Raw genomic sequence first — 23538 nt, 5'->3', positions numbered from 1 at the left:
CCTATGTTTTCCTCTAGGAGTTTCATAGTTTCTGGTCTTAAGTTTAGACCTTTAATCCATTTTGAGTTTATTTTTGTGTATGGTGTTAGAAAGTGTTCTACTTTCATTCTTTTACAAGTGGTTGACCAGTTTTCCCAGCACCACTTGTTAAAGAGATTGTCTTTTCTCCATTGTATATTCTTGCCTCCTTTGTCAAAGATAAGGTGTCCATAGGTACATGGATTTATCTCTGGGCTTTCTATTTTGTTCCATTGATCTATATTTCTGTCTTTGTGCCAGTACCATACTGTCTTGATGACTGTAGCTTTGTAGTAGAGCCTGAAGTCAGGCAGGTTGATTCCTCCAGTTCCATTCTTCTTTCTCAAGATTGCTTTGGCTATTCGAGGTTTTTTTGTATTTCCATACAAATTGTGAAATTATTTCTTCTAGTTCTGTGAAAAAAACTGTTGGTAGCTTGATAGGGATTGCATTGAATCTATAGATTGCTTTGGGTAGTATACTCATTTTCAATATATTGATTCTTCCAATCCATGAACATGGTATGTTTCTCCATCTCTTCGTGTCACCTTTGATTTCTTTCATCAGTGTTTTATAGTTTTCTATTTATAGGTCTTTTGTTTCTTTAGGTAGATATATTCCTAAGTATTTTATTCTTTTCGTTGCAATGGTAGATGGAATTGTTTCCTTAATTTCTCTTTCTGTTTTCTCATTGTTAGTGTATAGGAATGCACGGGAGTTCTGTGTGTTAATTTTATATCCTGCAATTTTACTATATTCATTGATTAGCTCTAGTAATTTTCTGGTGGAGTCTTTAGGGTTTTCTATGTAGAGGATCATGTCATCTGCAAACAGTGAGAATTTTACTTCTTCTTTTCCAATTTGGATTCCTTTTATTTCTTTTTCTGCTCTGATTGCTGTGGCCAAAACTTCCAAAATTATATTGAATAGTAGTGATGAGTGCACACCCTTGTCTTGTTCCTGACTTTAGGGGAAATGCTTTCAATTTTTCACCATTGAGGATAATGTTTTCTGTGGGTTTGTAATATATAGCTTTTATTGTGTTGAGGTATGTTCCTTCTATTCCTGCTTTCTGGAGAGTTTTTATCATAAATGGATGTTGAATTTTGTCAGAGGCTTTCTCTGCATCTATTGAAATAATCATATGGTTTTTATCTTTCAATTTGTTAATGTGGTGTATTAACACTGATTGATTTGCAGATATTGAAGAATCCTTGCATTCCTGGGATAAAGCCCACTTGGTCATGATGTATGATCTTCTTCATGTTATTGGATTCTGTTTGCTAGAATTTTGTTAAGGATTTTCGCACCTATGTTCATCAGTGAGATTGGCCTGTAGTTTTCTTTTTTTGTGGAATCTTTGTCTGGTTTTGGTATTAGGGTGATGGTGGCCTCATAGAATGAGTTTGGAAGTTTACCTTCCTCTGCAATTTTCTGGAAGAGTTTGAGTAAAATGGGTGTTAGCTCTTCTCTAAATTTTTGGTAGAATTCAACTGTGAAGCCGTCTGGGCTTCTGTTTGCTGGAGGATTTCTGATTACAGTTTCAATTTCTGTGCTTGTGATGGGTCTGTTAAGATTTTCTATTTCTTCCTGGTCCAGTTTTGGAAAGTTATGCTTTTCTAGGAATTTGTCCATTTCTTCCAAGTTGTCCATTTTATTGGCATATAGTTGCTGATAGTAGTCTCTTATGATCCTTTGTATTTCTGTGTTGTCTGTTGTGATTTCTCCATTTTCATTTCTAATTTTATTGATTTGATTCTTCTCCCTTTGTTTCTTGATGAGTTTGGCTAATGGTTTGTCAATTTTATTTATCTTCTCAAAGAACCAGCTTTTAGCTTTGTTGATTTTTGCTATGGTCTCTTTTGTTTCTTTTGAATTTATTTCTGCCCTAATTTTTAAAATTTCTTTCCTTCTATTAACCCTGGGATTCTTCATTTCTTCCTTTTCTAGTTGCTTTAGTTGTAGAGTTAGGTTATTTATTTTACTTTTTTCTTGTTTCTTGAGGTAAGCCTGTATTGCTATGAACGTTCCCCTTAGCACTCCTTTTACAGTGTCCCACAGGTTTTGGGTTGTTGTGTTTTCATTTTCATTCATTTCTATGCATATTTTGATTTCTTTTTTTATTTCTTCTGTGATTTGTTGGTTATTCAGAAGTGAGTTATTTAGCCTCTATATATGGGAATTTTTAATAGTTTTTTTTTTTTCCCTGTAATTGAGATCTAATCTTACTGCATTGTGGTCAGAAAAGATGCTTTGAATGATTTCAGTTTTTTTGAATTTACCAAGGCTAGATTTATGGCCCAAAATGTGATCTATCCTGGAGAAGGTTCCATGTGCACTTGAGAAAAAGGTGAAATTCATTATTTTGGGGTGAAATGTCCTGTAGATATCAATTAGGTCTAACTGGTCCATTGTATCATTTAAAGTTTGTGTTTTCTTGTTAATTTTCTGTTTAGTTGATCTATCCATAGGTGTGAGTGGGGTATTAAAGTCTCTCACTATTATTGTGTTGTTAATTTCCCCTTTCATACTTGTTAGCATTTGCCTTACATATTTAGGTGCTGCTATGTTGGGTGCATTATATTTATGATTGCTATATCTTCTTCTTGGATTGATCCTTTGATCATTATGTAGTGTCCTTCTTTGCCTCTTTTCACAGCCTTTATTTTAAAGTCTATTTCATCTGATATGAGTATTGCTACTCCTGCTTTTTTTTTTTTTTTTTTTTGGTCTCCATTTGTGTGAAATATCTTTTTCCAGACCTTCACTTTCAGTCTGTGTGTGTCCCTTGTTTTGAGGTGGGTCTCTTCTAGACAGCATATATAGGGGTCTTGTTTTTTAATCCATTCAGCCAGTCTTTGTCTTTTGGTTGGGGCATTCAACCCATTTACATTTAAGGTAATTATTGATAAGTATGATCCCGTTTCCATTTACTTTGTTGTTTTGGGTTTGAGTCTATACACCCTTTCTGTGTTTCCTGTCTAAAGAAGATCCTTTAGCATTTGTTGAAGAGCTGGTTTGGTGGTGCTGAATTCTCTGAGCTTTTGCTTGTCTGTAAAGCTTCTGATTTCTCCTTCATATTTGAATGAGATCCTTGCTGGATATAGTAATCTGGGTTGTAGGTTTTTCTCTTTCATCACTTTACGTTTGTCCTGCCATCACCTTCTGGCCTGAAGAGTTTCTATTGAACAATCAGCTGTTATCCTTATGGGAATCCCCTTGTGTGCTATTTGTTGTTTTTCCCTTGCTGGTTTTAATATTTGTTCTTTGTGTTTGATCTTTGTTAATTTGATTAATATGTGTCTTGGGGCATTTCACCTTGGGTTTCTCCTATTTGGGATTCTCTGGGTTTCTTGGACTTGGGTGGCTATTTCCTTCCCCATTTTATGGAAGTTTTCAACTATTATCTCCTCAAGTATTTTCTCATGGCCTTTCTTTTTGTCTTTTTCTGGAACTCCTATGATTCAAATGTTGGGGCGTTTAACATTGTCCCAGAGGTCCCTGAGGTTGTCTTTATTTCTTTTCTTTTTTCTTTTTTCCTCTCTGCTTCGTTTATTTCTACCAGTCTATCTTCTACCTCACTTATCCTATCTTCTGCCTTCATTATTCTACTGTTTTTTCCCTCCAGCATGTTTTTGTATAATTTATTACATTATTCATTATATATTTACTCTTTTTTATTTCTTCTAGGTCCTTGTTAAACCTTTCTTGCATCTTCTCAATCCTTGTCTCCAGGCTATTTATCTGTAACTCCATCTTGTTTTCAAGATTTTGGATCATCTTTACTATCAGTATTCTGAATTCTTTTTCAGGTAGATAGGGATATCTCCTCCTCTTTTATTTGGTTTGGTGGGCATTTATCATGTTTCCTTACCTGCTGAGTATTTCTCTGCCTTTTCATCTTGTTTAGGTTGCTGTGTTTGGGGTGGCCTTTCTGTATTCTGTATTCTGGAAGTTTGTGGTTCCTTTTTATTGTGAAGGTTCCTCACTGTGGGTGGGGTTGAAGGAGTGGCTTGTCAAGGTTTCCTGGTTAGGGAAGCTTGCATTGGTGTTCTGGTGGGTGGAGGTGGATTTCTTCTCTCTGGGGTGCAATAAAGTGTCCAGTACTGAGTTTTGAGATGTCAGTGGGTTTGGTGTGACTTTGGGCAGCCTGTTTATTGAAGCTCAGGGCTATGTTCCTGCATTGCTGGAAAATTTGTGTGTTATGTCTTGCTCTGGAACTTGTTGGCTCTTGGGTGGTGCTTGGTTTCAGTGTAGTTACGGGGGTTTTGGATGATCTCTAATTGATTAATGTTCCCTGGATTCAGGAGTTCTCTGGTATTCTCACATTTTGGGCTTAAGCCTCCTGCCTCTGTCTTTCAGTCTTATTCTTACAGTAGCCTCAAGACTGCTCCATCCACAAAGCACTGATGATAAAACATCTAGGTTAATGGTGAAAAGATTTTCTACACTGAGGGACACGCAGAGAGGTTCACAGAGTTATGTGGAGAAGAGAAGAGGGATGAGGGAGATAGAGGTGACCAGGAGGAGAAGAGGGGGATTCAAAAGGGGAGAGAGCAGTCTAGCCAGTAATCAATTCCCTATGTGCTCTCCACAATCTGGAACCCTCAGAGAGGTTCACGGAGTTACATAGGGAAGAGAAGTGGAAGGAAGGAGATAGATGTTACCAGGAGGAGAAAAGTGGAATCAAAAGGAGAGAGACAAATCTAGGCAGTAATCAGTTCCCTAAGTGTTCTCCACAGCCCGGAACACACACAGAGATTCACAGGGTTGGTCAGAGAAGAGAAGGGGGAGGGAGGAGATAGAGGTGACCTGGGGGAGAAAAAGGAGAGTCAAAAGAGGGAGAAAGCAGTCAAGCCAGTAATCACACTCCTAAGTAAAAATGGGCCCTGAAGATTGGATTCTTAAAGGTACAGATTTGATAACAAATACCAAAAAGCAAAGATTAAAAATCTAAAGTAGAGGTTACACTCTCAAAAATACAATATTAAAAAAACAAAACAAAATCACAAAAATTATAAAAAAATATATATGAAGTTTGCTTTAAAAATAGGGTCTTTTTTTTGCAAGGTAATAGGTTATAAAAATGAAAATTTAAGGAGTAATAGAGGACTTAAAAATTTTTTAAAAAAGATAATAGTAAAAATATATCTAGAAATTTCTCTGTAGCTGTTGTGGGCAGTGTGGGGTCAGTTCAATTTCAGATAGTTCCTTGTTCCAGTTTATACTTCTCAATATCTATAGGCCCCTTCCTATGTAGTTGGTGCTAACTACAGGGTTTTAATCTGTTGCACCTGTCACTTCCGAAGCAGTTCCCTCTGTTTATTTTGGCTTCTTCTGTTTGCTGACCTCTTCAGTGTGTAATTTCCACCCTGACACAAGGGGGCCAAGGTGGTCACTTATTTAGGCTCACTTGTTCAATCGTGCTGTTCGGAGGGAAGACCACTGTAAACAAATATCACTGGCGTGTGTGGGGAGTGCTCGCAGTGTCTCAGCCACATTGGGTTTGCATCCACTCATGGCGTGTGTGCTTTTCCAGTTTACACTGCTCAGGCTTTAGGTTGCTCTGCAGTGGAACTGTCTGAAGCGGGCCCTGGGTTGCGTGCACTTGCCAGGTCTAAGCCGCTCAGGTTCAGGTGCTCGGGTACTCCACAAAGGCGCAGACTCGGTTGGGCAGGCATTTTATGCCTTTCCCAGGTCTGAGCAGCTCAGGCGACCAGGTGCTTAGCGAGCACACTCTCCCCAGGTAGGCGGTGCGTCTTATCACCTCCCTGGTCCCAGCCGCTCAGTTTCCTGGGTGGCAGTGGGTGCACACTCTCAGGTGTGCTGTGTGTCTCTTCTGAGGAGCTCATCTCTAGCTGCAACCCTCCCAGCAGATGTCAACCATCCAGAATCCCAAGAAGTCTTGGTTAGCAACTGGAAGCCTGCTTGCAGTTTGGTAAAGGATGCCTCTGGGGTTTGCCCCTTTCTGGCTCTGGCTGCCTCTGGCCTGTTTCACTGCCTCTGGCGGGGGATGGGCCTGTCTGCTTCTGGCTAGCTCTCCTCTGGTATTCCCTCAGTCCTTTGTTCTGTGAGCAGGCCTGTTAGTGGCTTAGGTTAAGGCTTTCGAGGCATAGTTCTCTCTCCACCCTCCTTTTTTTTTCTCTCTCTCTGGCTATCCCACAATTTGGGTTGCTATCTCACGTTAGCTCCCTCAGATTGCTCTCAGGCCATTCAGGCCCAGTCCTTACCCTAAGCAATGCAGCCCACGCCTCCCTATTTAGCCCCCAACTTGCTGGTGGCAGATGTGAGTGTCTGGGCTCCTTCTTTGCTGGGAGTTGCCATTAGGCACATAATCTGTGGGGTTTATTTATTTATTTTTCCTCCTGGTTATGTTGCCCTTTGAAATTCCAAAACTCCCCACAGACCTGCTGGTGAGAGGGTTTCCTGGTGTTTGAAAACTTCTCCCCTTTTAAGACTCCCTCCTCAGGACAGGTCTCCATCCCTAACTCTTTTGTCTCTCTTTTTATTTTTTATATATTGTCCTACCTCCTTTTGAAGACAATGGGCTGCCTTTCCGGGTGCCTGGTGTCCTCTGCCAGCGTTCAGAGGTTGTTTTGTGGAATTTGCTCAGCGTTCAAATGATCTTTTGATGAATTTGTTTGGGAGAAAGTGGTCTCCCTGTCCTGTTCCTCTGCCATCTTAGGACCACCCTGAAATAGTTTGTTATGCAGCATTAATGTGGTGATAGATGACTGATACAAAAAGCCTCTCAGTGTATTTAGTTACATAATTATGATTAAGTAATCAGTGTCATTAATGTATTGCATGTTTATTTAGTTAAAGATTCTCCTCCTATCTCTTGCTATGAGCTTATACTTGCGACTTCCATGATAGTATCAGTCCTGAATATTCTCCTTGCCCCTAAAAACTAAGTCTTCTGGGTTTACTGGAGTAAGACAGTGATCAATATGTTTTAAAGATGCTATCTTTATTTGCCACTTGAGAGCAGTCAGTGAAGTGGCTGTACATGTTCTTACAGGCCATTTAAGAACTTACAAGTCCCTCAGCTATTCTATTCTAAGTGTTCCTAAAAGCTCCCTTATAATTATCCTCCACTCCACCCCATTATAGGTACTAGCAGAAGCATGCTCCATATCTAGTATCTCCAAGAGAAAGGGAAAAGTTGCCTAAGACAGCAGGAAGAGGGGTTATACGCATATAATTGTAGTTGTTCCCTTCTTTCTAAAATTTTCAAACAATTTATATTTAGCTCTAGTTCTATTTTAGTTTGCAATCAGTCACGTACTCCAATCCCCCCTGAAGCTCACTCTTCTCTAGTAGCCATGACACTGACAATATTCAAAGTAAATATTTCTCTCCTGTGGTGTCTTCTGTCTACTTGACCATTTTATAATCACATAGTCCCATAGTGAGGTCTACCAGGGTTTTTCTACCAAAACTTCCCAATATCTGGGAGATTTACATGAATAATATTGTAGGAAGCTATGCTAATGTCATCACTTTTTTTTTTTAACAAAGGCCATAGATATTTTATGTTATGAATGCTGTTTTTTGTTGTCATTACACATTCATTCATTATTTTATTCATTCATTCAATAAAGATTTAGTGAGTTTTGGATAAGTACCAGGTGTTGTTTTAGTTACAGCAGAAAAATGTAGCCCAATCTTACTCTTTTGTAGTTAATCTGTGTTATACAACATGGTTAATTATTAGCTTTTTTTCAGTATCTTTAAAGTTGAGCATTTTTGTCAGTCAGTATGTCTGAAGTTGGAATTCTTGAAATCACTTTTGCCTGGTATATGGTGAGCCCTTTTAATTTGCTTTGTGCATTTTTTCTCGTAATCATTTTTTAAAAATTATGATTTTGATCATTACTTCTCTTCTACTTCCCGTTTTCCTGAAAAAGACTTTAATTATTAAATTGGCTCTTCAGTCTGTATTTTATACATTATCAGATAGTTTATACTTGTTTCCCTTTTCTCTGCTTTCTGTGAGAACTTCCCAAACGTATCCACCAATTAAGTTAGTGTCCACTTCGGTAATTTGATATTCTTCAAGATGAAGTACATTCTTTACTATCTCCAATGGAGTTTAATTTTATGTTGCTTTAAATTTTACTCCAGTTTTTTCTTGTCTCATCCAATTTCCTTTGTATATTGTTTTCCTATCTTTTATCCTCTGCCTGTACTGTTACTCTATTGAGTTGGTATCCTCTTGTAATCCTTTGAGAATTTCAACTTTGCCTTTCCTGAATGTTACAGATGGTGTGCCTTTCCCTAATATTTCATAGGTGGTATGTTGGTTTGTATTTCTGTTTGCTTCTCTTCACATAACTAAGGAGAGATCCTGAGATGATGTTTGTGAATTGACAAGGTACAATATATGAATGTGTTTGGGCTTCCCAGGTGGCTCACTGGTTAAGAATCCACCTGCCAATGCAGGAAACACAGGTTCAATCCCTGAGTCAAAAAGATCCCCTTGAGAAAGAAATTGCAACCCATTCCAATCTTCTTGTCTGGGAAATCCCATGGACAGAGGAGCCTGGTGGGCTACAGTCCAGGGGATTGCAAAGAGTTGGACACGACTGAGCATGTATGCACTACACTATTATGAATGCCTTTGTCCTTTTTATACCAAAAGCTAGAAGACTAGTTGATGTCTACAGACCAGTTCTTAGCACTTATAATATTATTTTCTAATATGTTATTGGACTGGTTTAGAATATTCTATCCTCATTATCTGGGGAAATTAATACATAATTTAGAGAATACTATCATTCCTTTGTATACTCCTTTTGGACTCTCATTTAATACTCTCTTTGGTGTTTTACATGTAAATACCCTATGTTTTAGATTTCAGTATGCTTTTGAAAGCTTGCTATCCATGTTTGGTCCTGTAGCCTTCTGGAAATTTTAATCTCTGATTGTAGCAAGATAGTGTACTAGTTGATGAAAGAGATGGAGACAGAAAGAAGTCAGTAGAGGGATGGATACCCAGCTCTCTAATTGATATAGACTTTAAGTTTCTGAATGAAGAATTCAGAGGAACAGTGGGTCTCCAACTAACTTTTAGAAGAGCTTAGCATAGTATAGCGGGAGAAGGCAATGGCACCCCACTCCAGTACTGTTGCCCGGAAAATCCCATGGATGGAGGACCCTGGTAGGCTGCAGTCCATGGGGTCGCACAGAGTCGGACACGACTGAAGCGACTTAGCAGTAGCAGTAGCAGCAGCATAGTATACCAGGAACAGTGTTTTCAATCTCTTTCCATGAGCCTTGTCTTAGTCGAAATTCCTCTGATGTTCTGCAAACAAATCTATAGGCTAGTGTTTTGTTGTTTTGAGTTGTCTTTTTTTTCATATCATCCAAGTTACCTTCATTGAAGATTAAGTAAAACTGAAATAGAGGCTTATAACCAGATTCTATTTATTTTAAACTAGAAGCCCTACTATGTTGGAGGAAGGGGATAAGGAAAAGGAACAGATTAGAAGCCAAACTTTTCAGAATATTGCTTCTTTATAGAGTTGATTTTAAAACTATATGAATGTTTTAAATAAGTAAAATAAAAAATTAACTTTTAAGAGTCTCTTCCTTTTCTTTCAGTGTAGTCCTTCCATTTCCTTGTTCACTCATTTGCATTTTTTACTTAGGCCCATCACATGGAGGTGACCCATGGCTTGCCCAACCCAGGATATCCTAGGTCATTTCTCCTCATATCTAGCATGGTTGTCACTCTTTATGTGATTTCTCTCCTTTCCTAATTCCATGGGCTGCTGCACCTTATCCATATTTTTTCCATACTTCCTTGAGGTTGGAAGATGAAAGAGAGAATGCAGAACAGAGAAAGAAGAGCTGTCTTAGTTTTGTTTCTTTTGGTTGAGATAGTATTAGTTTCATGGCCCCAGCTGGAGATGATAGAAGCTGTTGGGGTTTACATAACTTTGGAAAATTATGAAGTATCAATTCATTCTTTTCCAGAGAGATTTAAAAAAAATCTCTATTTATAAAAAAATTATTTATTTATTTTTGGCTGTGCTGAATCCTGGTTGCTGTATGCAAGCTTTCTCTATTTGTGGAGAGTGGGGGCTAGTCTCTGGTTGCAGTGCACAGGCTTTCTCATTGCAGTGGCTTCTCATTGAGGAACATGGGCTCTAATGCGTGAGGGCTTTAGTAGTTGCTGCGTGTGGGCTCAGTACTTGTAGCTCATGGGCTTTAGAGTGCTGGCTCAGTAGTTGTGGCACACGGGCTTAGTTGCCCCATGGCACATGGGATCTTCCTGGACCAGTGTTCCTTGCATTGAAAGGTGGACTCTTTAAACACTGAACCATCAGGGAAACCCCTTAAGGGACATATCTATAAAGAGGCATTTTAAATTTTAAAATTTTATTTATTTTTTGATAGTTTAATGTGTATTTTAAAAATATTGGCTATATTCCTCATGTTGTAGAGTATATCCCTATAGCTTATTTTATATTCTAGTTTGTACCTCTTAATCTCCCACCCTTATATTGCAACTTCTCCCTTCTTTACCCTCATTGGTTTGTTCTCTATTTCTGTAAGTTTGATTCCTTTTTGTTCACTAAGATGTAGTATTTTTTTAATATATATTTTGCATGTAAGTGATTTTATACTGTATTTGTCTTTGTCTGACTTATTTCCCTTAGCATAATGCCCTCCAAGTCCATCCATGTTGCTGCCAGTGCCAAAATTTTTTTTTTTTTTTATGACTGAGCAGTATTTCAGTGTGTGTGTGTGTGTGTGTGTGTGTGTGTGTGTATGTGTGTCTATCACATCTTCTTTATGCACTCATTTGTTTATGGACATTTATGTTGCTTCCATGTCTTAGCAATTGTAATGCTGCTATGAACATTGGAGTCCATGTACCTTTTCAAATTAGTGTTTCTGGGTTTTTTTGATATATACTCATAAGTGGAATTGCTGTGTCATATTGTAGTTCTATTTTTATTTTATTTTATTTTTTGAGAAACCTGCATACTATTTTCCATAGTGGCTGCACCAATTTGCATTCCCACCAACAGTGTTGGAGAGTTCCCTTTTCTCAACACCCTCTCCAATGTTTTATTTGTAGACTTTTTGATGATGGCTATTCTGACAGGTGTGAGGTGATATCTCATTGTGGTTTTGTTTTGCATTTCCCATATGATTAGTGATGTTGAGCTAATAGTCAAGAGTAAATGCATGCTATTCAGAATTCTTAAACTATAATACATTTGTTATAAGCATGAAAGTAAAGCAATATTTTAAAACATTCTTTATATTCCACATGGTACTGAGGTCTGTCAGAAATACTGAATAAGAGATCCTATTCTCTTATGATAAGAAGTACTAGTTAAGAAGATAATGCTATGCTTCAAGCAACAAACTAGGGTCCAAAATACATGGCATAGGCTCAGTGTAAGAACAAATGATGAGGTTTATTAGGGAATTAAATATGATATCAATTAACTCTTAAAAGTTAAGTGCAATTTAGTATAGCAAAGTGAATGAGTGACTATAGCAGAATAATCCTGGAAATGAGAATATTACCTTCACCTCTATTTATTTTATTTTATTTTGACAATTTGATATTTAAAGCTAAAGCCACAATTTTAAGTGGGGAACCATATACATTGAACTTTACAAGGGTTACATAAATAGTTTGAAGATAAATACTTATGTGTGTGTGTGTAATGCTTTATTTTTTAAGCAGTTTTAGATTTAAAGGAAACTTAAGCTAAAAGTACACAGTTCCCATACACCTCCTTCTTCCCTCTCCTACAGTTTTCCCTCTTATTAATGTCCTGCATTAGTGTGGTACTTTTGTGACAGTTGATGAACTAACATTAATACATTATTCTTAACAAAGTCCATAGTTTACATTAGAGTTCACTCTTTGTGTTGTACATACTCTAGATTTTGACAGGTGTTTAGTAATATTTGTCTACTATTATAGTAACATATGGAACAGTTTCACTGCCCTAAAAAAAAAAAAAAAAAAAAAACCCATGTTCCACCTTCCTTCCATCCTTCTCAAACGCTTAGAAACCACTGATCTTTTTACTGTCTCCATAGTTTTGCCTTTACTAGAAGGCCATATCATGGGAATAAAATAGTATATATAGCCTTCTCAGATTGACTTCTTCACTTGTAAATTTTCATTTAAATTTCCTCTGTGTCTTTTTGTCCTTGGTATCTCATATTTATTTAGCACTGAGTAACATTCCATTGTATGGAGGTACCACAATTTGTATATCCATTCACCTGTTGAAAGATATCTTGGTTGTTTCCAAGTTTTGGCACTTATTAATAAAGGTCCTATAAACATTTGTGTGCAGACCTTGTGAGGACCTATGTTCTTAATTCATTTGTGTACCTACCAAGGAGCATGATTGATGGATCCTGTGGTAAAAGTATGCTTAGTTTTGTAAGAAACAGTTCAGGTGTCTTCCAGCATGTCTGTATCCTTTTTATTCCCACCAGCAGTGAATGAGAATTATTGCTCCCCATTCTTGTGAGCCTTTAATATTGTCAGTGTTTTCCCACTTCAGGCATTCTAATAGGTGTGTGGTGTTATCTTACTGCTGTTTTAATTTGCAATTCCCTGATGACATTTGATGTTGAGTATCTGTCATATGTATATTTTCTGTCACCAGTTTTCTTTGGTGATGTGTCTTTTTAAATCTTTTGCCCATTTGTAATTACATTGTTTTCTTATTGCTGAGTGTTAAAAGTTCTTTGCATACTTTGGATACTAGTCCTTTATGAGATGTTTTACAAAATTTGTCTTCCAGCCCATGGCTTACCCTACATTCTCTTACTGGTGTCTTTAAAAGAGCAGAAGTTTTTCATTTTAATGAAGCCCATCTTATCATTTTTTCTTTCTTAGATCACACTGTTGGAGTTGCATTTGAAAAGTTAGTGTCAAACCCAAGGTCACCTAGATTTTCACTTGTGCTATATTCTGAAACTTCTATAGTTTTGCATTTTATATTTTGGTTTAGGGTCCACTTGAATGAATTTTTGTCAAGCAATCTTTTTGACTATGTTAATGAGGGATATTGGTTTGTAGTTTTTTTGGTGATGTCTTTTTCTGGCTTTGATATCAGATTAATACTGGCCTCATAGAATGGATTATAAAGTATATTCCCTCCTTCTCTATCTACTGAAAGAGCTTGCAAAAATTTGGATTTTTTTCATTAAATATTTGATGTAATTCACCAATCATTTCTACCTGGCCTTTTTTGTGGGATTAAAAAAAAAACCCTTATTTTGCAATAGTTGATGTACGATAAACTGAAATATTTAAATCCTATAATTCAATAAGTTTTCACATATATTTAAACTATTATCACAATAATAAACATATACATTACCTCCACAATATAATTGTCTTCATGATTCTGTCCATTCCTCTCTGACCCCAGATCTCCTAGAATCCACTGCTCTTCTCTCTGTCACTATAGATTAGTTTCCATTTTTTTAACTTTATACAAATTGAATAATACATCATCTTTCATTTAAAAATTTTGTTTTTGGCTATGTTAGGTCTTCACTGCGGCACGTGGGGTTTTCTCTAGTTGTGGCAAGTAGGGACTACTCTCTAGTTGTGATGTGCTGGCTTCTCGTTGCCATGGCTTCTCTTGCTGTGAAGCATGGGCTCTAGGGCACACAGGCGTCAGTAGTTGCAGCATGTGGGCTCAGTAGTTGCAGCATGTGGGCTCAGTAGTTGCGGCCCCCGGGCTCTGGAGCACAGGCTCAGCAGTTGTACCACATGGGCTTAGTTGCCTCATGGCATGTTTGATCTTCAAAAATCAGAGATCAAACCCTTGTCTCCTGCATTGGCAGGCAGACTCTTTATTACTGAGCCATCAAGAAAGTCCCATACATTTTCTTTCTTTTTTGGCACGATTTATTTCACTCAGCACATTTACATTGAGGTTTATCTCTATTATAGCATGTATTAGTAGTTCATTGTTTTGTTACTGCTGAGAAGTGTTCTATTGTATGACTGTAGCAGAGATTTGTTTTGTTTTAATTCATTCATCTGTTGATGTACAGTTCAGATCTCCTTCTTGGTTTTGGCCATTATAAATAATACTGTTATAAATAGTCACACACAAGTATTTGTACGGACATATGCTTTTGTTTCTCTTGGGTTATACCTCTGAGGGGATGGCCAAATCATGTAGTAGGTGAATGCCAAACTATAACTCTTTACCAAAGTAACCACACCATTTTACACCCCAACCATCAGTGGATGAGAATTACAGTTGTTCCAAATCCTTGCTAATACTTGCTATTGTCAGTCTTTTTAATTTTAGACTTCCTCATTGGTCTGTAGTGGTTTCTCAGTTCTCTTCAGTCGTTCAGTCATGTCTGACTCTTTGCAACCCCATGGACTGCAGCATGCGAGGATTCCCTGTCCTTCACAAATTCCTGGAGATTTCTCACTCATGTCCATCAAGTTGGTGATGCCATCCAACCATCTCACCCTCTGATGTTCCCTTCTCTTCCTTCCTTTAATCATTCCCAGCATCAGGGTCTTTTCCAATGAGTCAATTCTTTGCATCAGGTGGCCAAATATTGGAGTTTCAGCCTCAGCCTCAGTCTTTCCAATGAATATTCAGGACTGATTTCCTTTAGGATTGATTGGTGTGATCTCCTTGCAGCCCAAGGGACTCTCAAGAGTCTTCTCCAACACCACAGTTCAAAAGCATTAACTCTTTGGCACTCAGCTTTCTTTATACTCCAACTCTCACATCCATACATGACTACTGGAAAAACCATAGCTGTGACTAGATGGACCTTGTTGGCAAAGTAATGTCTCTGCTTTTTAATATACTGTCTAGGTTGGTCATAATTTTTCTTCCAAGGAGCAAGTGTCTTTTAATTTCATGGCTTCAGTCAGCATCTGCAGTGATTTTAGAGCTCCCCAAAATGAAGTCTGTCACTGTTTCCTTTGATTCACCATCTATTTGCCATGAAGTGATGGGACCAGATGCCATGATCTTAGTCTTCTGAATGTTGAGCTTTAAGCCAACTTTTTCACTCTCTTCTTTCACTTGCATCAAGAGGCTCTTTAGTTCTTTACTTTCTGCCTTAAGGGTGGTGTCATCTGCATATCTGAGGTTATTGATATTTCTCTGGCAATCTTGATTCCAGCTTGTGCTTTACCCAGCCTGGCATTTCACATGATGTACTCTGTATATAAGTTAAATAAGCAGGGTGACAATATACAACCTTGACTTACTCCTTCCCCGATTTGGAACCAGTCTGTTTCATGTCCAGTTCTAAATGTTGCTTCTTGGCCTGTATACAGATTTCTCAGGAGGCAGGTCAGGTGGTCTGGCATTCCTATTCCTTTAAGAATTTTCCACAGTTTATTGTGATCCACATAGTCAAAGGCTTTGGCATAGTCAATAAAACATAAGTAGATGCTTTTCTGGAACTCTTGCTTTTTTGATTATCCAATGGATGTTGGCAATTTGATCTGTGGTTCCTCTGCCCTTTCTAAATCCAGCTTGATCATCTGGAAGTTCATGGTTCATGTACTGTGGAAGCCTGGCTTGGAGAATTTTGAGAATTGCTTTGCTAGCATGTGAATGGTTTCTCACTTTGATTCTAATTCTTATTCGCCTCATGACTAATGATGTTGAGGGTAATTTCATGTGATTAGTTACCATCCCTATGTCTTTTTTGATGAAGTTTTTGTTAATTCTTTGCCTGTTCTTTCGTTATTATTGTTAGTATTGGATTAGATTTGCCAAACCTTTGTTTAGAATTATTGCATTTATGTCCGTGAGGAATATTGGTCCTTAGTTTTCTTTTCTTATAACAGTTTAGCTTGTTTTGGTAGTAGCATAATGTTGGTATTAGTGGGTGAACTGGAAAAGATTCCCTCCTCTTCAATTTCTGGAATAGTGTGTATAGAATTGGTATCATTCATTCCTTAACTGTTTGGATATTCACCACTGAAGCCATCTGATTCTGAAGTTATCTTTGTTGAAAGGATTTTAGCTACAATATCATTTTTTAATAAATATAAGGTTATTCAGGCTATTTATTTTTCAGGGAGCTCCGATAGTTTGAGCTGTCAAGCAATCTGTCCATTTTATCAAAGTTTTAAAACATTTTGGCACAAAGTACTTCAAAGTATTTCATGATTCTTTAAAATTTTCTATACTCTATAGTGATGTCACTCCTTTCATCCCTAATATTCATAGTTCAATTCAGTTGCTTAGTTGTGTCCGACTCTCTGTGACAGGCTTCCCTGTCCATCACCAACTCCCAATAATTTGTATATTTTTTCATTAGCCAATTCAGCTAAAGGCTTATCAATTTTGCTGAACTTGTCAAAGAATCACTTTTCAGTTACTGATCTTTGTCTATTGTTTTCTGTTATTATTTCACCAATTTCTACCACAATCTTTATTGTTTGATATTTATTAATTATGGATGCAACTTGCTATTTTTTCTTAGTTTCAGAAGGTGGATATTGAAATCATTGATTTGAAATGTTCTTATTTTCTCATGTGGGCATTTTGTCTTGACTGCATATTTAGAGGCATCCTACGCATTTTAATATATTCTGTTTTCATTTGCATCCACTTCAAAAGACTTCTAATTTAACTTTTGGTTTGCCTCTTAGATCTATGAGCTTAAAGAAATAGAGTATTTATTTTGCAAATACTGGGAGATTTTATAGAAATCATTTTGTTATTGATTTTTAATTTAGTTTCATAGTGGTCAGAGAATATATTTAATGTGACTTGAATTTTTTTAATGCTTTTGAGGCTCATTTTATGACCTCAAGTACTGTCTATCTTTGTAAATGTCCCCTGTTCTCTTGGAAAGAATGTATATTCCATTACCGCCAGTTAAGAGCCACACTCTATTTTGATCGCATCAGTGAAGCTGTCGGCCCTTATGGCCTGCTCTGCTCTGGCAGAACATCTGTGCCAATGGAGCTGGAGGGCTCTTGGTAGCATCCCAGGCAAAAATGCCATAGACTCCTACTATTTCTACTCAATATTCAGCAATTGTTCAAGCATAAATACTTCTTACATTGTTATATGCCTTTGGACTACTGCCATAGTACTGAAAAGATTGTTTTTGTCAATTTTCTTCAGCTTTTTAGCTGCTTTTGGGGGAGAGGATTTGCCAGACTCCTCACTCAGCCATCACCAGAGGTTTATCTGGGGCTAGGATATTTTCAACAATAAGTGGGAAAGTTTGAAGGCTGTGCTCCCTTAAAAAATTTTGTTCCTCAAAATCCAGGGTCATCTCTTCAAGTTCTGCACCAACAACTGAGAGAAGAAATCACCCACCTATATGTAAAATGTAACTATAGTTAGCCTGTTTTGCAAAGTGTGCACTGGTATTGACATATTCTGTATTAATTATACAGAATTTTTATATGTGTGTGCTAAGTAACAATTAGTAGTTGAGCTACAAGAGTAATAAAAAATTGTATAGAAAAATGCAGTTTGATGCACGATACTGGATGCTTGGGGCTAGTGCACTGGGACGACCCAGAGGGATGGTATGGGGAGGGAGAAGGGAGGAGGGTTCAGGATGAGGAACACATGTATACCTGTGATGGATTCATTTTGATATTTGGCAAAACTAATACAATTATGTAAAGTTTTAAAAATAAAATAAAATTTAAAAAAAAAGAAAAATGCAATGGGCATAGTCTCTGCTATTTAGTCTCCACTTTTGAGTAGTTGCTTAAAGTGAAGTCGCTCAGTTGTGTCTGACTCTGTGACCCCATGGACAGTAGCCTACCAGGCTCTGCCATCCATGGGATTTTCCAGGCAAGAATACTGGATTGGGCTGCCATTTCCTTGTACAACTAAGATGTCAATGGGATTTTCTCTGAGGCAACTAAAGAGGTATTTTCCCGGTAGAATGTCATGGATGGTAAACTGAGCTGTGATAAGATAAAGATCAGTGGATAACAAAGAACCAGAACAAGAATAGAAGCAAATCAGAACCTACCGTTTCCTTCAGCTACTCATAGCTAAGGCTTTTTCTAGCTCCCAGAAAGTGTGGGTTGGAGTTAATACCATTCACATCACAACAGTATTTGTTAATAATTATATCTCATATGTTCATTACATATTTATTTATTATAGATTTTAAATTTAAATATGTATTTATTATATTAAAATATGAGACTTCCCTGGTGGTTCAGCAGTAAAGAATCTGTCTGCCAGTGCAAGAGACACAGGAGATGCAGGTTCAATCCCTGGGTCAGGAAGATCCCCTGGAGGAGGGCATGGCAACCCATTCAGTATTTTTGCCTGGGAAATCCCATGGACAGAGGAGCCTGGTGGGCTACTGTCCGTAGAGTCACAAAGAGTCGGACACGACTGAAGCAACTGAGTAGCCACACATGCATGGTAATATGTATGTATTATATTTATGTTATAGACTTATTATATTTAAATATATACTTATATGAGATATAGTTTGTATATTATGTACACAAATCAAGACTATCGATTAAAGAATCTGAATGTAGTGAGGTTACATATTCAATTGCACATTTTTATCCAGTAGAGGTGCAAATAATTTCTATCATGTAGAAAGAGTGATGCCACAAATTATAATTTATTACTCTGTAGACAATTACCAGTTCTGTATTTAACCCAACAATCTTATCCTAGCATTCTTTATTACACTGCCTACAATTAGCTCCTCAAATGTTTTTGAAATCAGTCTTAATGTTTTATTGGTTCCTTCATTAATTTTTTAAATGAAATGTTTGACATGAGAGTTATAATTTTAAAATTTTGAAAAGTATACTTTAGTAATATGTGTATGGATAGAAAAATCAAGAGAGAGAGAGAGAAGAAGAGGGAAAGAGAGAGAGAGAAAATGCACATTATTTAGGACACTGAGTAATTTTTCCCATGAGTTAGATTCCACTTTCATTTTAAGACCTTGGTTTAGAAGGAACTTTCGGATACAGTTGACACATGTGCATGCATCTCAATGACATGGAGGTGAACACCCTTCTTTATAGAGCGAAATAAGGTTCCCATTAGAATTTCCCATGGAGAAATTTCAAAATATGCTTATTCAGGTTCCCCCTTCTTCTCCCTCTGCTTCTGTCATACGTTTAGGGTTGGATTTCGCTGCAAGTAGGGCTTTCTTGGTGGCTCAGATGCAAAGAATCTGCCTGCAGTGTAAGAGGCCTGGGTAAGAGAAACCAAATTATGTGACTTGCCTAAATAGGAGTTAACCTGTTTTTTTCTTGCTAACCAAGAAATTGAGAGATAGTCTACCTAGGGGAAGTGCAGCTGCTCCAGGAAGTGACTGTGACTCAGGCTCCTTTTTGCCTCATATCCTCCAGTCTTAGAGGAAAGCTTGGTTCCTCATGGTGGAAAGTCATTGGCATACCCTTTGAAAGTTATTATTCCCCACTGCAGGCAAGAAAAAGGGAGAATGGTAAAGAGAAAAACACATCAGATAGATTTGTCTCTCTTTTCAGGAAAACTGTAAATTTCACTCAGCACATTTCTATTTTTATTTCATAAGGTACTTCCCTGGTGGCTCAGACAGTAAAGTGTCTGCCTACAATGTGGGAGACACGGGTTCAGTCCCTGGGTTGGGAAGATCTCCTGGAGAAGGAAATGGTAACCTACTCCAGTATTCTTGCCTGGAAAATCCCATGGACGTAGAAGCCTGGTGGGCTACAGTCCATGGGGTTGCAAAGAGTCAGACACGACTGAGAGACTTCACTTCCACTTCCACTGAGTCACAGAGGGCTTCCCTGGTGGCTCAGCTGGTAAAGAATCTGCCTGCAATGCAGGAGACCTGGGTTCAGTCCCTGGGTTGGGAAGATCCCCTGGAGAAGGGAAAGACTACCCAGTCTAGTATTCTGGCTCGAAAATTCCACGGACTGTATAGTCCATGGGGTCGCAAACAGTGGGACACAGCTGAGCAACTTTCCCTTTCACTGAGTCAGAGGGTCAAGTATAACTATAGAAGTCTGGAGAGGGGAGAATTAATGGACACAGTGCTCTGTCAATAAAATCCGTATTCTCATAAGGGGAGAATCCATTTTGGATAGGCAGCTAGGTGTTACAGCCACCAAAAATGTATTTGAATCTGGAGGATGACGTACTTCTATTTATTTTGAAAAAATTTTCTCATAACATTGAGCAGAGTTCCCTGTGCTATATAGTAGGGATATTGCTTCTGGTAAGTGCTTGCTTTACCATATTCATCATTTCTTGAATAATGGTATGTAAACAAGACTCATTCTTATCTGCTGATAATTATAAGATCATTCAGTACTAATCAATACTTTTATAATTGTGAATTCAAACATTGTTGCCTTTCTAATATTTAAAGTTTCTCCTTCTCTTTTTAGGTTCATATTTATTTTCATTCTTTGTCTCTCCCAAGTGGCCCTTTGTCTGATGTTATTGTTTTTGACATTGCTTCCTGAATTGCAGAAGTTTAAACCAATGAACAAAAATCATAATTCCATTGTCAAGCTAATACCAGCATTTCACTAAACTGTCAGTATTTCAAAATATATAATTAAACTTTAAGTTTTAAAATCCTTTTGTAGAGAAAATTCATTTTAGTTGGGTGGCTTAGTTTCAGTTTTTCAGTTGTTTTGTTTTTTCATACAAATGCCAAGTAAACATACTCTCACAAAGATAGAGATCCAGCTTGTTTGTTGTTTGTATTGATATAACCTGAATCAACAAATATGTGGAGCTCAATGTCTTTAATAAATGAATGAATATATAACAATAGATTGTATTTTATATAGTTAACATATATAGCTACCTGCCTAGCTCTTGGGGAAATTTCTTCTTTGCTGAAGATTTGCAACTAAGATCATTTACTCACTAATTTTTCCTTCAAAATCAAGTTTATATAGTTCCTTTATTCAAAAAACAGAAATAGTCTCACAGACTTAGAAAATGAGCTTATTTTTTGTGGGGGGGTAGGATGGGGGAAGGGATAGTTAGGGAGTTTGGGATGGACATGCATATATTTAAAATGGATAACCAGCAAGGACCTACTATATGGCACTGGGAACTCTGCTCAATGTTATGTGGCAGCCTGGATGGGAGGGGAGTTTGGGGGAGAATGGAAACACGTATATGTATGGCTGAGTCCTTTCACTGTTCACCTAAAATGATCATAGCATTGTTAATTGCTAAATTACATTATAATATAAAAAGTTTAATATAATTTGTATTGTTTTTATACAGCTTCCTGGTGGTTAAAATAATTCCTTGAGGGATAGACTTGTATTTCAGAAATGTAGAATGACTTATCTTGATCTGCTTTAGAGAGAGGTGAGCACAGCAGGGGAATACAGATCCTGACCTTAGTCAAGTGATACTTGTGAACAATTTTTGCCCTGTTATCTGATTGTATGGTTTGTTTTGGTTTCTTTTCTGGAAGTAAATTTTTTTCTGCAGTTGAAAACATCATAAGTCTAAAAATAACCTTTCCAACCTGTGTTTGTGATAATAACAGAGTGCCTCCTGCATGAAATAGTACTCTAGAAAAAAAAAAATGACCAAAGTGTTCTCAGATTGAATATGAAGAGACTTAAGGAGGCAGTCTATATGCTTGTTGTTTTATATCTTAATTCCTAATGTTATTTTGTAAGAAATAGTATTTTCCAGTGTAAGTTTTTTACTTGTGCTTCACTGGGAAAATTGTCTACAACTTGGAAAACTCAAGTTCACTAAATTTTGATAAAAGAGATTATTATTATTCTTTTTTAAAATTAAATTTATTTATTTTAACTAGAGGCTAATTACTTTACAACATTGTATTGGTTTTGCCATACATCAACATGAATCCGCCACGGTTGTACACGTGTTCCCAATCCTGAACCCCCCTCCCACCTCCTCCCCATACCATCCCTCTGGGTCATCCCAGTGCACCAGCCCCAAGCTTCCTATATCCTGTAATTCTAGGCTTAACTTTTTATTATCTGGGTCATTTATATCTCTAGAGAAGTAGAGACTGATTTGTAAATTTTTATCAAAAAGAAATGCAAATAATTTGTCTAATGAAACAGATAATACCATTAGAGAGTTGCCAGATTTAACAAATAAATATGCATGCAATATCTGGGACTTATTTATATTGAAAAAATTGTTCACTGTTCATCTGAAATTCATGTTTAGCTCTGCATCCTGTATTTTATTTGGTGATTCCATCCCTGAAGTTTCAGTTTATGACCATGTAGGTCGTTAGCCAGTTTGGTTTCTAACTCAGAAGTCTCATCATAACATGACCTATTAATACTTAGCTTCTCAGATGCTCTGTGGACTGGTTATCATCTTACTGTTTTCCTAAGTAATGAAGGAATGACAGGAAATATTTGACACATATTTGTTTTGGGTCTTGATTGCTCTTTTGGAAAAATATACCTACCAGTTTTGTGGATCATCCACTGAGATGCCCGTGTGGCCTCATCCCATGAACCAAGTAAACTGCATTGCTGAGAAAGAATACATACCTCATGAAGACATTCATCCCAGTTAGGTCTTCTCTTAGTTCTCAAAATAAGTCCCAAGCAACAACAGAGCTTTATATTTGTTTACTTTTTTATTTGCTTTTGTTTAGCTTTCTTTTTTTTCCTACTGTTTGTTCTTGTTTCCAGTTAATATATGGCCAATAAGTTACTCTCATTTGTGGCAGCATTAATTGGGACTTTGGTTTTATCATTTGAGCATTTGGTGATGTCAATGGGATGAATAGTGGATATCTATTTTCTTTTGAAAATAAGTCCTTATTTCCCTCAAATACACAGGAAAAACAGAAATCAAACCTCTAAAATTTTAGAAATTGCTAGTCCAGAAACACTTAAAAAAATCCAAGTTCACATCATAAAGATTACTCTTCTGACACATTTGACTAAATAATTTTGGTTTAAAAATGATAGATATGAACCTTTTCCTTGAGTTTATCAAAATGTGGTATACTGTGTATTTTTAATTTTTAACTTTATATTGGAGTATAGTTGATTTACAATGTTGTCTTAGTTTCAAGTGCACAGCTCCCTGTGCTATACAGTAGATCCTTGTTGGTTATTTTATATTTAGTAGTGTATATGTTAACCTCAACCTCCTAATTTACCCCTTCCCCTTACATCATATGGCATCATATATATTTAATAAGATTTTGATTTGTGTTCCTTCTTAAAGAGAATAGTTATTCTGAACTCTCTTAACTTTTAATCTTGGTTTAATAATCAAATCAACTTATATTACTCCTCCATAATAATGAAAATTATGAAAAATACAAATTTATATTCAACTAAATTATTTCTTTATTCTCACAAACTTTTTAAGTTAAAATTTATTATATTTCAAGTTTGAAAGCTTAAGCATAATTACATAATTTTAAACATCCTTGAAGTGAAAGTCGCTCAGTCACATCCAACTCTTTGCGACCCCATGGACTATACAGTCCATGGAATTCTCCAGGCCAGAATACTGGAGTGGATAGCCTTTCCTTTCTCCA

At 37.0% G+C, this 23538-nt stretch overlaps 1 long non-coding RNA gene across 17 annotated transcripts in view; it reads left to right on the top strand.

Moving 5' to 3' along the window:
• The window catches only part of LOC147339896 (uncharacterized), a 784113-nt gene that overhangs the window by 453227 nt on the left and 307348 nt on the right, over positions 1 to 23538 (top strand). The gene's annotated exons all lie outside the window — the stretch shown is intronic.

The sequence above is a fragment of the Bos grunniens genome, chromosome X, assembly GCF_055505025.1.
Source record: "Bos grunniens cultivar Pamir isolate PY7600 chromosome X, Bosgru_T2T1.0, whole genome shotgun sequence".
In the NCBI taxonomy this organism is placed as follows: Eukaryota; Metazoa; Chordata; class Mammalia; order Artiodactyla; family Bovidae; genus Bos; species Bos grunniens.
Note: the sequence above shows the minus strand (reverse complement) of the source record. Positions and strands in the feature narration are given on the sequence as shown.